The following is an 18,992-nucleotide window of genomic DNA, read 5'->3' on the forward strand; positions in this document are numbered from 1 at the left end:
CACGGTGCTGCTTTCAGGAATGCAGTGAATGAATCAAAGTCTCACTTGAATTCACGTGAGGTGTCAGACTGGTCTCAGGTAAACTCACTCACTCACTCCTACGCTTGTTTTTATTTTTATAGTAGATATGAATTATTCAACATTTGCAAAGCACATTCTACATGTAAAAGCTACTCACACAAACTTCTCAGCACTAAGAGCTTATGTGTTTCACACCCAGTATTAAAGTAACTCAACAGCTCTCCGTGGAAGTACAACAATTCCTGGGGTAGGTGCAGTGCTCTGGCCCCTGTCACCCCACACCAGGTCCCAGCCTGGGTGCACCTGCTGGGAAGGGGAAGGACACTCGAAATCCAGCTGGCAGATCTCGGATGGGAAATGACAGCAGTACTAAGTTGTATTTAGCAAGCACCATACACGAGCAAAGAGGATTACTCCTCGACAGAGGCAGCACAATGCCCTGCTCAGGAGCCTCTCGTAAGCCTGTATTAGCGACAGCGCAGGGTTAGAGGTGTGAGCCTGCTCCACTACAGCTTTACGTGCTGCTAACACACAAACAACAGTCCTGGGGCTGCATCCCAGAGGAGCTCCTGAGGCCTGGCACGGCTCGTGCCATCCAACCCTGCAGAGACCAGCACTCAGCACACCCCAGCTGGATCACCCCTGGGCTGCAGCTGGTGGCCCAACACCTGAGGATCTCCTCAGGCACAGAAGGAGGGTGAGGCTGGACTCCCTGTGTTTCAACAGGAGAGTCACAGCTGTACAGCTGCACTACTGATTTTGGTGTCCTCCAGAAGGTAACAGAGATGGGGGACTGGAAGGGACAAGCATCCCTGGAACGAATAGAACGTCTGCACAGAGACTTCCATTCCTCCAGCCCACCACACTGAGAAAGTCCAGCCTCTCACCCCTGCCTGGACTTTCTCCTTCCTTCCCTCACAGCACCTCGGTGCTACGTTACCAACAGCTCCAGAGGGAACAATGGCTCCAGAGGGAACAGCACCAACAATCACAGCTTCACCAGAGGGTTATAAACCACAGACTTTACACAGACAAATCTGCTCTTCCTCCTCACCTACACCCAACTGTTGCCAAAGCCTTGAACCCCCTCCAACCACCAACTCCTCAGCTGAAGTTGTAGCAGGGAGAGAGCACCGAGGTTAAAGCACACACTGAGTATTTATAGGGGTGGGAGTAACTACACACAGAGCTGCTGCTCCTGGCCCAGCCAAAGCTGCCAACTTGCTATTCAGCCCTAAGTAGCCTGTGTTTTGGGTGAAATATTTACCCCCCCACTCCCCAGGAGATGAGAGTGATTTGCTGCAATGTCACAAAACAGGAGCCTACAAAAGCCTAAGCCCCTGCACGGGATGTTTTTGCCAAGGAGGGATAAAAAACAAAGTCCCATAAGCTGGACAGGGCTTGGTGAAGTGCCAAACTCCTGAGAGCCTCAGAGGTAACATTTGCCTCAGTTGACTCATTTGGATTCAGTTATGGCTGAGAACTCACTGGAAGTTGTACAAGCACTGAACCTGCTGCTGTGTTCCTCCACAGGGATCTCAGGTGAGAGCTTGGCTAAAGGGCTCAGTGCACCATCCCCTGCCTGCCCTGGCCCCAAGGACCAGAGCTGAAGGGCAACCTGCACTGATTTAAAATCTGTTCACACAAGCCATGCCAGATTTCTTTTATTTTATTGTATTGTATTCAGAAAAAAAAAAAAAAAGCTTTATTTAATAACTCTGCCATTTTGAGAAGCCCTACTCTTGAAAATCCATTCCCCACATCTCAACTGCAGACAGCCTGGAACAGGTACCAGGTGGGAACAGCTCCAGCCTGATCAGCCACCATCTCATATTTGCTACAAAAATAGTCCTAAGAAAACAAGAGATACTTAAAACTTCTCTTATCCTGCCACTATTTAGAGCAGACCCATGTTTAAATAACTCCTAATTGTGAAAGGTCTTACCCACGCAGAGACTTTCAAATAAATCATTACCCAATTTTCTGATCCACTGGAGATAAGCCACTTACCTAGTCTTTACAATAGGAGACAAAAGAAGGAGGTTAAAAATGCAACCAAAAAAACCCCAAACATGATTAAATCCAAGTTCACCTATAGCTGAGGAACAGTGGGAGTCCCTACCATATATTCTGTGCTAGAAGTTACTTGCTAATTCCAGGCACAGGGGTCAAAATGAATGCCAGCTATAAATTTAACTATCAGGCAGCAGGGGACAAAGACAAATCTGAATGACAGGACCATTCTAGATCAAAGACTCAGACTGGAGGCCCCAAAGACAGGAAACAAAACTGGTGTTAGAGCAAAACAAACAAACAAAACCCCCACTACATCAAAATCCGGATTTATTTGTGTTTCTCAGCGGAAGGCTGTCACAGACAGAGGTTCAAAGGGCTGCCTCTCTCTAGAAACAAAACCCGTATACATCCAGGAGCACAACAAAAAGGATAGTGACAAAAACTTTTAAACCCATGACAACTCTACCCTCCCCAGTCTAGGGTATCCCAAGGTATCTGTGGCTACCCACACAGCAGGTGCTGTGGAAAGTGCCCACATTTCCCAGCCAGACCAACTGCATCTCTCTCCTTTCAAACATTTTCATATTTTCTCCCTCAAAATTATTGATCCAAATACATTCCTTCATCTTCTTCTGACTTCTACTGAACAGATTGCTTACTGCTAAAATCAGTATATGCAAACACATGGGCCTGATGTCATCTTTCTCCAGATCTACTTAAAATATCCCATTTTTCATTTACTTAAGGGAGACATGTGGTTTGATATGATTAAGCTACTGCAGCACCTAAACCACCCCCCAAAACAAAAATAAAGAGCAGCTCTTCTTTTCATTGGGAGAAAACATGACATCATGCCCATTCAGGTGAGCAGGAATATGACAAATCTTGCCCCAGTGAACAGTATCGTTAACTGCAAAGGTACTCCCAGCTCCCTCATTTATTAGGAAAATGAGGGGTGAAAATTGTGCTCAGCACATCAGAGACAGCTCAAACTGCTATTTTCAATAATACAGGAGCAAATTCCTACCCGGCTGATTGAAAGAAAAACGCACCTCCTTCATCTCAGAAATAAAATTAAATTATTTATCACTGTAACACACAGGAGGAATTGTTTGATTAGCCCACAAGGGGAAAAAAAAATACAATTCCCCAAAGGCAAAAATTACAACTCTGCCTCTTTACACTATCTAGTAATTCTTATGTCATTGCCTGTATATTCCACTTATATTTATTCTCCATTGCCATTCCCTTCCCCTTTAAAAGGGGGGCACGAGAAGATAACGTGCAAAATTGCAAGTGAAAAATGTCCAGCACACCACACCGACAGGCAAAGGCCAGGCCAGCTCTCGGATTCATAGGCAGTGATGGATAAATTAAGGTTTCATGTCTCCTCTTCCCTTTCTCAGCATCATTTTTTCAGCCCTTTCCCATCACAAATGCAACATCCATCTGTCCTTCCGAAATAAATGGAGAAAGGGGAACGCTGACCATGGAACACCACACACAAACACACACCCCCCTCACAGAAACACATTTCCCCCCAAATACTCACAAGGATGAAGATTTCCTATGTGATGCTCCATTTTCTTGTTTTAAAAAGATGGAAGGCAAAAAAAAAAAAAAAAAAAAAAAAAAAAAAAAAAAAAAAAAGGAAGTGTTGCAAAATAAAAGGAAATTCCACCCACACAATCCTGCAGCCTGCTGCAAAGAAGCACCGAGCGTGCTGACGTCACGGATTCATGAATGGATGGAAATCGGGCTGGATGGAGCCCGGCGGGGGCTGCGCACCGGCAGCGGGGCCGCCAGTCCCCGCCCGCTCCGGCAGCCCCCGGGAGCGGCACCGCGCCGGGAGCGCATCTCCGCGGCCCCGGGCCCCGCCGCTCCGGGAACAGCGGCGGATCAAGTAACAGCCATCTGCCACGGGAACAGAACGCGGTCGGCAAGCAGAAAAGGAGTTCATCACCGCCCCGGCTTCTTGCGGGATTACAAACCCTGCGTATGATTATTGAAATAACTAAATATAAGCATGCACCGGGAGGAAGAAGCAGGGAGAACAATAGGAGGCTTGTGCTTGATTAGCGATGCAAAAGCACCAGTAAAATAAAAATAGGAGCATTAACAAAATCCCACATTCAGCTCCAGTCAAACATTGCCGGCAGCGGGCGGACAAGCTCACAACCTCAGGAACATCCAGAACAAAGATCAGAGCAGGCAGAGTTTCACACCCGGGGCTGCGTAAGGAACGGTGGGCACAGCACCCACGGCAGTTCCAATCCCAAGGCAATGGAATACGCTTTACTGTGCAGCCCAGAGGCAAGGACACCCAAACCCTTGGCAGAGTCCTGGCGACCGCCGGCGTGAGCAGCGGTGACTCACTTGGATACAGACAGGGAAAGAGCACGAGTTCTGCCTTCTTTCTGTATCTTTGAAACAAGAGGGAAGGAATGGAGGGATGAGCATGACAAGGAATGAAGGTCAAGGTTTGAAGGATAACCTGGGCTGCAGGCTCTGCAATTACACCGTCTCAGGGTTGACTAGAATTCACCAATTTGGCCTCAAACTCCTTCTGAACAATTTCCAGCCTCAAAATTATTAAGAGACAGAACTGCCGTATTTTCACCACACCTTTTCCTAGCGAGTAGGAAGCAATTATGTCAGAACAGGGTGTCCCAAAACTTACTCTGGTAAGGCACATCTGAAAAGAACGTCTGAGACAATCCCACTTTTCCTTATGGAAAGTGGGTAACGTCCCAAAATAAACCAGGACTGGATGTAACACCACCACAGATCTGGGCTGAAAAACCAAGGATTTTGTGCCCACTTGATCTCACGTGAGCCAGCACCACTGATACCAGCTTCTGCAGAGGGAGGAGGAGGGCTTGGATTGCGGACTGCGGTTTCTGAATTGAGATTTATAAATCTGGCCAGGGAAAATGAAAAGGAATGCAAATTTCTTACTACCTACTTTCAAGATCAAAGAAACCACGAATTTAGTTTTGCTTTAGAGATATCTCTTCTTTAAGAGCTAAAAGTCACCAAAGCACAAGATTTCTGCCCAGACAACGCCACTGCTGCAGCCTGAGCACTCCTGTACCCAAGGGGAAGCAGGAGTGGAGGGATGGAGAGAGATACCAAAGGGATCACTTTGTGTCCCCATTTCAAATCCCAGCTGCACCTGCTTTGACTCCCTGCCTTGCCTTCCCTTCCCCTCCAGAGCCCAGCACTCAGCTTTACACCACCATGGGATGGAAACAGCTTCCAGATTTCCCTGGCATTTTCAAAACAGATAAAAATGTTAATTTACTCTCTTACCCTAAAGGGATCAACTCAGTAACTAGAAGGGAGAGCACAGTAGCACATGTAAGAAGAGGAAGAAAAGGAGAAATATCGATATAGAATAAGAAAAGTCAGAATAAAAATAGAAAGGAAAATAATTTTCAGAGGTTTCCAAGGGTTAATTGCAGCGACATTAAAAAAAACCAAAAACAACAAAACCCAAAAAAACAGCAGAGAAAATAAGTGTGAACAAAACCCCAGCAAGTTTCCAGAAGAAGAAAAGAGCTTGTGCATAGCATTTCAGATTTTCTTGTCCATGGTGGCTTGGTTCAGTATCCCAACACTCAATTTCATCTATGCCTCAACTGCTGAGGTTAAAATTTTTAAACACAAATGTCCTGAATTTAGTACAAGGCAACATCTTAACTCACTGTGAAACAAAAAAACAACCCACACTGTCCTAAAATTGATGGCTGCTACATGATTATGTTGTGTTGCAACCGGGTAAGTACTTTCATAGTACACATTACACAGCTCTTTTGATCAGTAACTAAGTTGCTCAATATTAGAAAGAGAAAATATTCTCCCCCGTCTTGCTCAGACAAAATCATTGGTAAAAGCAGAGAACTCAAGTATCAGATGCCAGATACAATTTGGCTCAGTATTAATGTGAAAATACGGGGGGGGGGGGGGGGGGGGGGGGGGGGTGGAAATGTACTATATACAACAAGGGTGTAAGATACCAAAAACCCAAAGTTCCTAAGGGATCTCAAGAGTGCCAGTGAAAAGTTGACAGGCAGCAGGATTTCTGAAAGGAATTATGGGCAACCAAGTAACTAGACCAGTAGGAGAAGTAACAGGCCAAACTGATGGCAAGGGGTGCAAAAAGAAAGCTAAAAGTATTTTTAAAAATGAACTCTTCACTATATTTGAAAAATACAAGATAATTAAGTATTTCCAAGCCAATTAATAACTAATAGGAATGTTATACAGCATCTGCTAGGCGTAACATTTCTAGTTGGCACGTCCTATTAATTTGAGCCCAGTCTTAAAATAATCATTTAACAAGTTCTCCAATCCTGTGACCTTCATTTTTAATAAACTGGTGAACGACTAAAATTGCAGAAGACTGAGAATACCAATATTATGCCAATATTCAAAAATAGCATACGTGGTTATTTGTAGGCCTTGGCAACTTGGGAAAAAGTCCTAAGCCAACCTTTGACAGGGAAGGATGGTTCTGCTGCCTCAGACCAAAGGCTGAGTTATCCCAGGATCCTGCCTGTGACAGTGGCCCGTAACAGCCACACAGGGAAGCACAAATCCAAAGCAAATCCTTAATGCTTCCCGTGGCGTGTTCCACTGACAACAGCAGGAAATTAGAAAAGAGATGGGAGTGACTCAAAGGTTAATTTCATAATTATGCAGCAGTAAGGCTGTTAATAAACCTACTCAGCACACTCTTGGAGGTACAAGAGGGACTGCTCTGTGAAAACTTCCTACCTGGGTGAGTAAATAAGTGAAGTGAGACAGCAAATGATTCGCAAACGCCTGGGTAAATATTTGCATAGATAAGGTGGTGAGAGGGGCATTTCATTGTCAAGTTCTAAACATCTGTGAAATCTTGAATCCACTCTTCCCAGCCCTAGGCACACATCCCTCTTGTGAGTGTCCTAATCTTCAGTAGTAAGTGGCTGACAGGATGGAAGGAGAAAATCAGAATCATAGAATCAGATTCTTGTTCATGCTGTCATTATGTCCAGACCTGACCTAGTGCAAGTCACCTTTCTCTTTTGTAAGGAGCAAAGCTTCTTTGTTACATCCTTCCAAACTTGCTGTTTACAGAGATTTATGACTAGAGCCTATTTGATGCCCCAGTATTCCAGAAATATCAGTTACAGGAGACTGGAGTATTGTGAAAGAATTGAACATGTAACACAGTAGTATAGGCCAATTTATTTTATTCTTCTTCCTTTTCTTTGTGATTTTGTACCTCTCTTACACACTCAACAGGCCAAATACAACACAATTTAAAATCAATTCTCTCAATGGCACTTTACTAAGACCAGGAATGAAATGTATGTATTTATTGTATAGGATTTTATCCAGAATGTGCCCAGACCTGGGACTCTGAGAAGTCCTCCCTGCAGAGGCAGGTGAACAAGACTGTGATTTGACAGGACCAGCGCTGAGAGCTGAGAAGTGTGACCAGAACAAAAGAGAAAAAGCCCCAAAGTGGGACATGTGCAACCCCCACACAAAGGTGAGCTGCAATTCCAGACAGGAGCCCTGTCTGGAAAGGAGGTCTGTTTACAACAGGACAGCCCTGGTGATTTCAGACCCCATTCCTGAGTCGCCACAGCCCAGAGCCTGTAGCTGGGAGATGAGTCTCACACAAATTAAGGGGTAAAACAAAGCTGGGGGTAGGTTTTGGTGCCCAAGTTGCTCCTCCCCAGGCAAAAGGGCTGTGCCCAGAACATGGCTCAGAGCCTCTCAGATCAGACACTTGAGATCTGCCTCTGCTCTTTGAACAGCAGCTACAGTGAGCCACCAAGAGATCTCTGGGTCTGCTTAAAAATGAAAGCAGGGAGCTGGAAACGGGCACAGACTCACAGACCTGCAATATCCCAAGGGAAAGCTCCTCTTCTCACAAGAGTATTCCTAACAGCTACTCAAGAAAACTAACAGACACTTGTACCACCATTGCAGTCTCCAAATCAAAGTACTACCAACTTCTGTTACCCAAAAGTGAGGTTTCTTACACAAAGCCACCTTCCACGCTGTTGCCTGTAGTGTTTTTTGGTGTGCTCTGCAAGCCATGATGGGTAGGAGCACACAACAATTACGGTGATTTCCTTTAACCTTCTATTGCCTTCAGCAACACTGCAGGAATCAACAATAAAGTAAAATAAAGACACTGAAGGCACTAAAAGACAATGACAAGGCAAAAAGCATTGCTCGTTTAGGCATGAGATTCCTTTCTTAAGGAGTTTCTGAGTGGCTTCCCCTCCTGTGTCCCAGGTGAGCCCTGCCTTTGGGGTTCGAGTCTGTAGTTTTAGGAGGAGACATAACACTGTAATGTTAAGAATATGCACTGATGAGGCTGGGAAAGTTCAAGAAACTCCATTTGCAGACTTTCATCTTCTGAAGGATGGCAGCCCAGCTCCTGAGACATAAAGAGAAGTTCTGGAATTCCATCAGGAAGGAAAATGGTGCTACCTAAGAGACATTATAGCTGCTGAAAGGGCAGCTAATGCAGCAAGTGAACAACAGCCTCCCCAGACTGACAGTGGTGGTGGCCAGCTGGGCAGAGGCCATGTGAGAAACCCAGATCTATTTGTTCAGAGAAACAGGCACAAAAACAATATTCCTCCCTGAGAACAGGCTGAAATCAAGTCTTCCATAACAGTAATTAACTCTAATAGAGTTTCCAGCAGTGAGAAATACTGAACTTAAAAGTTTTAAAAGTATTCATAAATAGCAGTTAAGAGGGACACTTCTAAAGCCAGCTGAGCTACAGTCACCTTTCCTCTGCCAGGTGAGGAACCTGCAAAAAGCAGTAAGACCTGACAACGAAGCCTCAGTATTAGTGCCATGTGGAAAGAAAAGTCCCATAATTTATGTTATTGCCACAAAAAGACATGCATAAATGGGAAGCTATTGCAGGGAGGAATTAATGAAACTGAAGAAGTGATTAAAAATGCAGTCCAATTCCCCAAGGTCAAGTGTTGTTCAGATGGAAAAAAAATCACCTGCATAAATATAGAAACAACTGCTGAGCAGCTGCACTGTAGATAAGGATTGGGGATGGAGAGGATCAGGGACTGAGCACAAATTATAAATATCCAGTTGTCACAAACAAGGCACTTCTATCCATTGACAGGAACACAAATTCCTGTTTCTCTCAGTTTTGATGAAGCCTTTGGGAAAGTTCACTTTTGGGAAAGGCTTGTCAGGAATGTGAGAAACCACCCCAGAACAACAAGCAAAGGCAGACAGGTCATCAGGTGAGCTCTGAGGGATGGGGAAGGTAACTCAGTGAGGTGGCTCAGTCTGGACAGAGTGAAATGAGAAGCTAAGAATGAGATATGATATGTTTCTATTAAATACAGAAACAGTTTCTGCAAAGAAAGAGGGAATTCATACTCCACATCTGTGGTGAGCAGGAAAACAATGCACTCAAAGTGCAACAAGAAAAAATTACTTAGGCTGTGAGAAGAACTTTTCTAAATGGTAAACAGTGAAGTAGCAGCCTAAGGAACTTGTTTCCTCCACTAGGAAGGAAAGAAAAAAAAATCATCTTACAAAACCATCCAGCAATAGTGATATTACTTTGATGGAAAAGATCAAGATGAACTTTTGGAACCTCAGAGGGATCTTCTGTGAAGATATGGAAGCACTGAAAGCTTTGCAGCAACAGCAGGAGCTGAAAAATTCCTCTGATCTCTTGGAGTGCAAGGTCTCACCAAATTAAATCTTTCTCTCCTTGCTACTCTTACACAACCCCTTTGAGGAGTATTATTCAGATTTTCTACCAAAAAACCTACAAAAACTGCTGAAAGCCCATTAAGATAGCAGAACTCAAGTCATGAGACTCCCAGAATAAGGCTCTATATTTAGTACCAACAGTTTTCTCTGTAGTACTGTGATAAAGTTCCTTCAAGAAGAGTGGATCAGCTCTATGTAAATATTCTCCAGGCAAACAAAACCTGCTCAGCATCTTCCTCCCAGACTCGTGCCACTCATGAAGCTTTCAGTAGGTTTTGCTTCAGAGCTCACTGCTTCTTTTTTCCTCCCTCCCAAGGGACTTCTGCTCCCCCAGTGCTCACTGCAGACCCCAGAAGAGCCCTCTTAATCTGTGTGAGGTATCACGACGCAGAATTACTCACTTCATGACTTGTGACAGCACTTTAAATAGTTACTGTCATGATTAGCAGAATATTGGGGTTTAGAACACTGAACGTGTCAACAGTAGGGTTGGGTCCTTGTTTTCAAGCACAATGTTGGACACTGCAGTATGATGGAGAAGGCACCCCAAAGGGGTCACTGCACAGCACCCCAAATATTTTCGGAATTAAATCACAGAACTGATCTTAAGGGACAACCAAAAGTTAAACAGACTTCACCTAAGGAGCACATCAAACTTTGCCAGTACTCCAGCTCAAACCAGCAGCTGTGTATTGCACAGGATTTGCCCATCCAGGGAAAACCAGCAGCACAGCAGTAAATTCAAGTCATGGCTAAGAGAGGCTGACTGAGAGCCATGTTCAGAAGCACATCAGCTGAAGCATTAACCCTGGGACCTCCCAGGGCTTCACGGGAGTGTTTCATAACCTCTAGTCCTCTGTAACTGTCACAGCTCCCCTTAGGGCCACACCTTCCATCCTCAAGCCTTCTCTACTCACCACCATCATACAGAGCACTCCCATATAGAGTGCCTTGTCTATTAACCACAAAAAATCAGATAAATTAAAAGCAGCAATGTCGATGAAGCAACTGATGAATTGTCACTGATGAAGCAAGGACAGGGTGGTTCAAGCAACTAATTGCTTTCACTGAGATGGAAGCAGGTTCAAATCAAGGGAGAATTCAATTCTTCAGCAAAATACTTCACCTTAATTATAGCTCGTAATAAGAGACAGCCAGAATCTAAATATATGGATGCTCTGCCTCTACAGCACCCACCACTCCTCACAGAATGGGTAAAAAATTGACAGCTTTTATATTAAGAAACAAATCCCAAAATGTAGCTCCATCTCACATCTTCCTGCAATCCCACTCAGAGGCAGCTCAGGCACATCCTAAAATTACGTATCTGTAGCTTTCTCTGCATGAAGCATCTCTGTACAACAAAGACCACACAAACGTAAAGAAAATGTGTAGAACAAAACCATTTTCAGTCTCCTGGAGTGAAACAACCACATTTTCTTGCATTACACAGATGTCCAGCTAACTAACTGAAGAAAACTCTAGATAATTTTATAGACAAGAATAAATGATTTTTCAACTAGCATCTACAAAGAAAACAAGAAACTATTTTTCACATATTCTTCTAAACTTAATTCCCCAAAGCTTACGGAATTTTTATAGAGTTTGCTCCTTTTCAGTTCTTCATATAGACAGATATATGTGGTTTGCTAACATACAAGTTTTACAACTTAAGTTTTAATACATAAAATAGATGTAGTTACACTACAGAATTGCATATATGGCACAGAATCAAGAGATAATATATTCCTAGGAACAGCAATATCCAAAACAAACCATTAATCTCTGCGTTTCTGGAACTTTGCTGGCATCTCTACTCCAGCTACAACAGCCTGGATTCCTCTCAGAATCTGCATTCTCCAGCCAATCACCAGGGAAATACCATGAAAAAGTACTTATAACAATGGAAAATAATATCCTAAAGCTATCCCCTCACAACATCAATACACTGGAATTAATAGATTCAAATGCTTTCAGACTCCAAGTTATACTGGAAAAATGTAAACACTAAGATTAACTTCACCTCAGTCTATGCACACACCCCTTTGGCACTTGTCCCTTCCTGTTACTCCCATGGGAGCTGGATCCCACCAGGTCTCTGCAGGGACAGCAGGGAAATGGCTCTGGACACAACATAAAACGAGGAGGTGAACTCAGCTCATCCCTACCTTAGAAAGGGAAGCATGTTTAGAATTTAAGGACAACTGCAGGAGTGAGCACGTTATCATTTGAGATCTTTTTGAGTTTCTGACTAGTTACTACAATCCAAATATCAACACTGCTGATACCTGATCATTGTTCCAGAAGCACTGGAAGCCCATGTCCTCTTGGCTCACTGCACATGTGCCTCCTCTTCAAGTCACAGAAATCAAGCTGTCCTCGGAAGCTGCACCATGGGTAACATCTAGGACAGTCCAGCACTGAATTCTTCTCTCTAGAAAGAACAAGAAAGCTCAGAATCCTGCTGAAGTGTATTGAAAAAATGCTCCCAAGATCAGCCCAGCACATCCCCGCAGCACATCGTGATGTTACGTGGCACATTCGAAGACAGCAGAGAACATCCAAAATTAAGTATGCACTCTCAAAAAGAAGCTGGGAGTAGAAAAATACCTCAACATATTTAGTACATCCTTTCTTAGCACAGGCACACACTCTATAATCCTTTTATGGTACAATTTTAATCTAAATTAAGCAAGCAGCTCCAGTAAATAGCTCAGAGCTTTCCACATTACAAAATTACATCAGGATTTGATTAGCCTGTAAAATAACGTACTTCAAGGTAATCTATTAATGATATTTTACACTTAATTTTATACCCAAACTCCAAGCTATTTGTTTTCCTAATTTTAAGCAAATTTTAGGAAAAGCATAACTTATTACAGTCCTCCTACGTACATACAACTCACAATATCATTATTCCTGTTACTACCAGAAACATGCAAGGAGAGAGACAACAACTACTGAGACTCTCAGTCCTGAGCTCACTGCATCTTTTTTCCACCCCCTGCCCCGCTCCCCCCCCAAATTTCACAGGCTGCAAGACTTAGCCCAGCTCTTCATAAAGTTAAAGATAAATGAACACCCTGAAATTACAGAACTTTAATGCAAACACTAAGAGTTTCTCTCTACCCACAAATACTGTTTTCCTTATATCCTTCAGACACAACCCAGCTACTACCACACTGAGGGATTAGAAATACCCTAGCACCAGTGTCTTGCCAAAATTAAGAGACTTTAGACAAAAAAAAAAATCCATGTGGCACCATCTGCCTCACATTCTGCACCACAAATGAGCTGCTCTCAAGGCCACTCCCAATGTTTGGGAAGTTCAGCACATTCCTAATTTTTTGCTGAAGTAGGAGCAAGGGCCAACTGTATTTGAGAAAAACACTAAGTTTTGTTCACCACTGTCATTTCATTTTAGGTCTCTCCTTATCTTTGCTGGTTTGCCACAAAAACAGGACAGGTAATTCCACATTCCCAACAAGGAAAAGCTTGTGAGGTCCAGGTTAGGCTCCATTCAGAGACTCTATCTGGGCAACAGGAGGATGATGATATAGCAATATTCTTGCACAGGAAAGTACCAATTTGCAGCCTCTGTGACCCCATACCAGCCCTGCACGAGCTATTTTAATTACAGAACAATTTCCAAATAAAATCTAGACTGAACATACATGTATTTTAACAGTTTTATTAGACAAACTTTATCATTTATACTTTAATATATTAAAAATGTAAATATTTGCCTTTGTTCACAAGGAAATTACACAGTTCTACTAAATCAATGAAAAAAGCCTCAAAAGCCAGTAATTATAATTTTTACCACTATTTTAAGACAGGAATGGTGCATGTAAACAGAAGGTTTATTTTCTTGCTTAAAAAAACGAACACTGTAAGCAATACTACAGATGAAACAATAATAAAGATTGAAAGAATCAAAACCACACAAAAATAGGAAAAAATGCATTGGGATACCTTATCCTTGTAAACACAATTCACATACATATATAGGAGACAGCAGAGAAAATTGGAGAGATGTTCATAAAAAACATGAGACACCAGATGCCCAAAGTTGGCCAAATGCCACTGGAATAAATTACTGCAATTCACACGAAAAAAATACAGCTTTTAAGGACAGGTTTAAAACCACCATTTGATAACTGGCAGCCAAGGTGGGAATGGTCAGTGCCTAAACGGGAAGGGACTTGTGGGGCCGGAGGACTTTCAGCACCAGAGGAGTTCAGCTCTTCCTGCAGCTCCATTTACCACCACCTTTTATAGCCTTCGATTGGCTTTTAACACTTGCTTCCCACATCCAACCTGAAAGATTTCCTGCCTCTACAATCCGGTCCAGAAGCCAGCATGGTGTGTGGCAGCTTCAAGCCCATGAGAAAGCATAAAAGCACTTACTCACTGGGTGAAAACGGCTGATGTGAACAGGACAGACCCAAAAGCCAGCACAGAAATCACCCCAGCTGGGAACAGGGTTACAAACACACCTGCTGATTGGATTTTATTTTTCCTCTTTAACATAACCATTGTGGACCCAAAGAATTCTTCCAATCTAGTATTTCTTATCCTACCAAAATACCAGCAGAATTCTGACTATTTGGATTCAAGTGCAAACCCCTGCAGATGGATTTTTGTTTAAAGAACTGAACAAACAAAACATTATTTGCTTCGAAATTCTTCTACTTGTGGTGAAAGCCGAGCTGTGCTGAAATCAATAGGACTGTTGGCATTGTTTTCAACTGAGCTGGAATTTCATTTCCTGTGCCCCACTTCAGATCTGCTAAAAACCACTAGAACACAGTTTTGACCTTTCATAACAACATCTATAGCTCAAAATAAAGCGTTTTGTGCAAAATAAATACTTGCTGGGCAGGTTACATAAACAGCAGGAAAGCAGCAGCTGTGGCTGGTTTCTTCAGAGAGCAAACTTTGCCCCCAGCCTGGCTGCCCTGGATTAATGATGTTCCTGTTCCATCCCCAGGCTCTGAAGCCTTGGGAAGTCCGTATCCCAACTCAGCAAGGTGGGAGGGTTTGTTATTTTAACCGTTGGCTGATAACAGCTTATCAGCAGGTTTTCAAAGGTTAAGCTCAACACACATGCATGGCAAAAGTGCAAGGAAAGGACAAGGGAAATGCTGAATTAGTGCTCCCTCTCCTCCTGCCCCTGCAGCAAGGGACAGAACGTTCTCATACCCCACCACCTGCAGCAGTGCCAGCAAAGAAACTTCAACCAAAACTCCTGTTTGACCGAAAACACCTGAGAACCCACCAAAAGTGCTTTCTTTCAAAGGAGGAGCTTGCTTTGCCTGCTGCATTCCCACTGGCTGCCACACAGCATGGAAAAGCTAACCAAAATCTTTAAGTTTGGTCCTTAAATACAAGGCAGTTTTATTACTGCTGCCAAATTCATCGCTGACACCAAGCTCCATGACAACTCACTGGAAAACAAAAACAAAATCTTCAATTTAGGGCATGCTATGGTTTTTATTTCTATCCCAACCACGTTACTGAACTGTAAAGGGCTGATGCAACCTTAAACCAGGAAAAAAAAAAAGCCCAGTTACAGACTCATTACTAATTCATCCTGGCTGAAGCTGCATACCAGCAGCTGCTGCCTCTCTCAATTAACAGCAAATATTGAACAGTATTGTCATTTAACGGTGTTCACTGCCTGCTGCCCTGTCCACTGCTGCATTTTCAAACGCTCTGGCACAATTTAAAGCTCAACACTAATAAACAGAGCTTAGTTTAACCCCTTAGGTATCAGAGCATAGCTCACAGCAGAAGTGTTTTACTCGCTTCCTACATTCATTAGGTGCTTGGCAGAAGCTGAAGCCCAAGGATGCAAGGTGCCACCAAAATGGTATTTGTAATTCAGAGGCCCACGGGGTGCTTGGCTTCTGCAGAGGGCTCAGCACAAGTGTGAAAAATGATGGAAGTAACTCCAGCAGAGCAGCTCTTTAGGAATTATTGCCAAAAAGTTGAAACGAAAGAGGAGAAAGAGGAGGAGACCACACATTCAGCCTCTGCTGTTGAAGATTTAGAACAATAAAAACCCAAAACAAATGGGGAAAAAAAATAAAAATAAAGATACCACCATTCTTCAGGGAGAGCATAGCAATGCTGTGATTCCTGATGACCCCTTCTCTGCACAGGGGAGTCAAAAGAGCCCAAATTTGAACCTCCCTTCCCTCTACTGTGGCAGTGCCCACAGCTGCCTTTTGGCCAGGCTGGGTTTGAAGTAAATGATTATACAAACAGTGCAGCCAGAGCAAGCAACTGGAAGTGCAGCACTGCCACGCTGCCTCTGTAAATACTTCCATGCCCTACCTGCTCCGTGGTGTCAGGTTTACTGGAAGCCACTGCTGTACAAGGGACTGTACAGATCCTACATTTCATTTCCATGCCGTGTTCCCAGCACACCAGCAGGAGGGAGCATCTCCAGGCTCTCCTATGAGCCCACTGCTAGCTGGGCCAGGGCCAACGTGTGGATACCAAGGACCTGGGGAAGGGAGGGGATGCTGAGCCAGCCCAACTGGACTGCAAGGTGCACACTGGCAATTTAGATACCACGAGAAAAGATGGAGCAGCTTCTGTCCTGTGTTTATTAGAGTAGAAGCTAGGATAATGCCATTTCAGCTGATCCTGAAATTAGGGGAATTCAGTTATTTCTCAGGTACTGGACCTTCGTTCTACCCCTTCTGCAGAGGGAGCAAAGCATGGGAGCTCCAAGGAGTGATGCTCTGAGGGCTTGTCAAATACATGAGGGAATGGCTTGGAAAACTGGGCAGGTAAATGTAGGCCCAGGCTCTGGCCAGGGCTCTCTGAGAACAAACTGTCCTTGGGTTAGCATCTGGCTGCAAGTCCCCTCATTTTCTCAGGTCCCTCTGCCTGCACAACTCCAACACCCAGCCTGGTTTGCTGGGAGGATTCCTTCCCTCCAGGTTCCCCCAGCACCTTTGTGCCCATGGGGTCTGAGGTGCTCAGATAAATTAGGTGATATGACTAATACCTGCCATCTGCTCATTGTTACCTTCCCTCTCCTCTCCTCTCCTGAAGAGGAGTCAGCACTAAAGTGCTCGTTCTACTCGATCTATTTTAGGAGCGTGGGCTTTCAGCATCCATGCAGCACTGCTTTAAGCTAGAAAACTTAAATCAAAGAAGTAGACCATGCTCTGGCAGGGAAAATTGAGCACTAGGTCCTGTAAAAGCCTCTGGCAAGGCTCAGGAACAACCCTTCTTTTGCAGAAGTTATCTCCACTCCGGTGTGCCCAAGGAACAGAACTACTGCCCAGGCTTCACTCCAGGCCACAGAGCAGGGGCAGATGAGATCCAGGCCTTGGAAAGCATCCCACTGCTCTCCATGGAGACCAAGGCAGCCAACACAGCTTGGAGCATAGGCAGTAGTGTGCTGCAGCACTGGGTTATTCCCTGCTTCCAGGAGTGAGGAGCTCCTACCCAATGACACCACCTGGGAACAGAGCAGGGAACAGAAACAGGTACCAATAACTGAGGGCACATCTCTGCCCATCAGACAGGGGGGGAACCTCAACTCACAGGGAATAGAAAGCATTGCTTCTGCCAACAGCTGCCCCCCGTACGTCCTGGTGAAGGGAAAAAAGCAAACTGGGCACACAAAGGAAAGATGGGGAGAGAGGCCAGTGGAGGATAATTTGATTTCACTGTATTTCTTAGAGGAGCTGCGTCAAAATGCAAAGAAAAGAATCATCACAGTGTAGGAGGCTGAAAGATTTGAGATGGAGCAGTGAGGAGTCTCTGGCCCCATAAATGTTTAATTTGAGCAAAGCAGCAGATTAGTAGTAAGCACAGTTCTGCTGCTGTTGCTGAACTGCACACTCCTGCTTTGATTTCTAGATGACACACAGTGAGAACGTAAGTATAAAAATAAAATAGGAGAAAAGCAGGGAGATTTTCACACCTGGCACTACAAACAGAGCTGCACAGGCCAGCAACACACTCAGCTCCCTCTCTTCTCTCTGCTCAGGGCAGCAGCACGAGGGTGAGCAGCACACATGGAGCTCTGGAGTGCTCCCAGCTCTGATAGCCCAACACAGTGCAGGGGACAACAAGAGCTACTGCACCACACCTGAGGAAGCAGCCAGGGCTGCAGATCGCTGACAAAAGGCATCATGCTGCCTGCCAAGAACACAGAAGGAAGATGCACGTGGAAACACTGAAAAAAATGGATCCCCAGGCCCTGGGAGCAGAGAAAGGACCCAACTGGAACTGTTCCTCTTGCAAAACTGTCCCTGCAAGGACTGACTTTCTCTCTGTGCTCCTTTCCTAACAAATAAAACTTACCAGTCAGGATCATTCTTTCCCCATCACTTCCTTGAGTTATTCCCATCCCACTCAAAACAGTAAGCTCAGATTGGTTAAATAAATCCTGAAGAAAAGTTGCTAATTGGTGTTTCTTCCTGCCTAAAATGCATGAACAGTCTGAAAAAGAAATAAATGCATTCCATGACCCCTGTGAGATCTCCAGCTCCATTCTTCTTCCCTTTCCTGCTCTTTATTTCCCTTAGATTGCCACCTGATTATCTGCTTCTTTCCCCTCCACCGTCAGAGAGAAGCCTATTTCCTTTCCCTATTTATATCTTTCTCACCTCAAGCTTCACTCTTTTTCCTGCTTCTATATCCACTTGCTGAAATTCAGACAACTCCTCTGCTGCCTCCACCAGCATATCTAGTCTTCCTCCCAGTCTGCAATCCTAAAGAGAAACGTGGCTTCACTAAAACCAAGCACAAAGGTTCAATTAGACTCCGATTTTACCCCAGCAGCATAACTGTTTTATTGGAATTATGTCACTTATCCCAAAGCCAGCTATGCCCAAGAACTGCCTAGACAGGCTCAGAATGAGAGCAGGAAACCCTCTGGCTCAGCCTTCCTCACGCCCTGTAGGAGAGCCTGATCCAGCTGAACACACTGGTAAGGTAGGGAATAGCGCACCACAAATCTGTCCAGCCTCTGGAAAATCTCCACACAACAAGTGAAGGTCATCCATCAGTACAGATTTTCTCTTTTGAAGCATGAACAGATTTAAAAACATATACACTAGTATTCTTATATTTTGCACTCTCCTCAAGGCTGGGAGTGTATTTGAGAAAGTGACCATGAGATGCAACTCCCAACAAGTGGTTTACTGCTTGTGAAAAAA

The 18,992-nt window shown here is 44.2% G+C and overlaps 1 protein-coding gene across 3 annotated transcripts in view; it reads right to left on the reverse strand.

Moving 5' to 3' along the window:
• Window positions 1-18,992, reverse strand: part of MAP3K13 (mitogen-activated protein kinase kinase kinase 13) — a 74,691-nt gene that overhangs the window by 33,412 nt on the left and 22,287 nt on the right. For 2 of the 3 annotated variants that reach the window (XM_039556680.1, XM_039556681.1), the window contains exon 3: window positions 12,090-12,235. The gene's annotated coding sequence lies outside the window, so the exon portion shown is untranslated. Of the gene's footprint in view, window positions 1-3,589; window positions 3,683-12,089; window positions 12,236-18,992 lie in introns of those variants that run through there. The other variant, XM_019292885.3, reaches the window with a different exon arrangement.

Source organism: Corvus cornix, chromosome 9 (genome assembly GCF_000738735.6).
Source record: "Corvus cornix cornix isolate S_Up_H32 chromosome 9, ASM73873v5, whole genome shotgun sequence".
Lineage (NCBI taxonomy): Eukaryota > Metazoa > Chordata > Aves > Passeriformes > Corvidae > Corvus > Corvus cornix.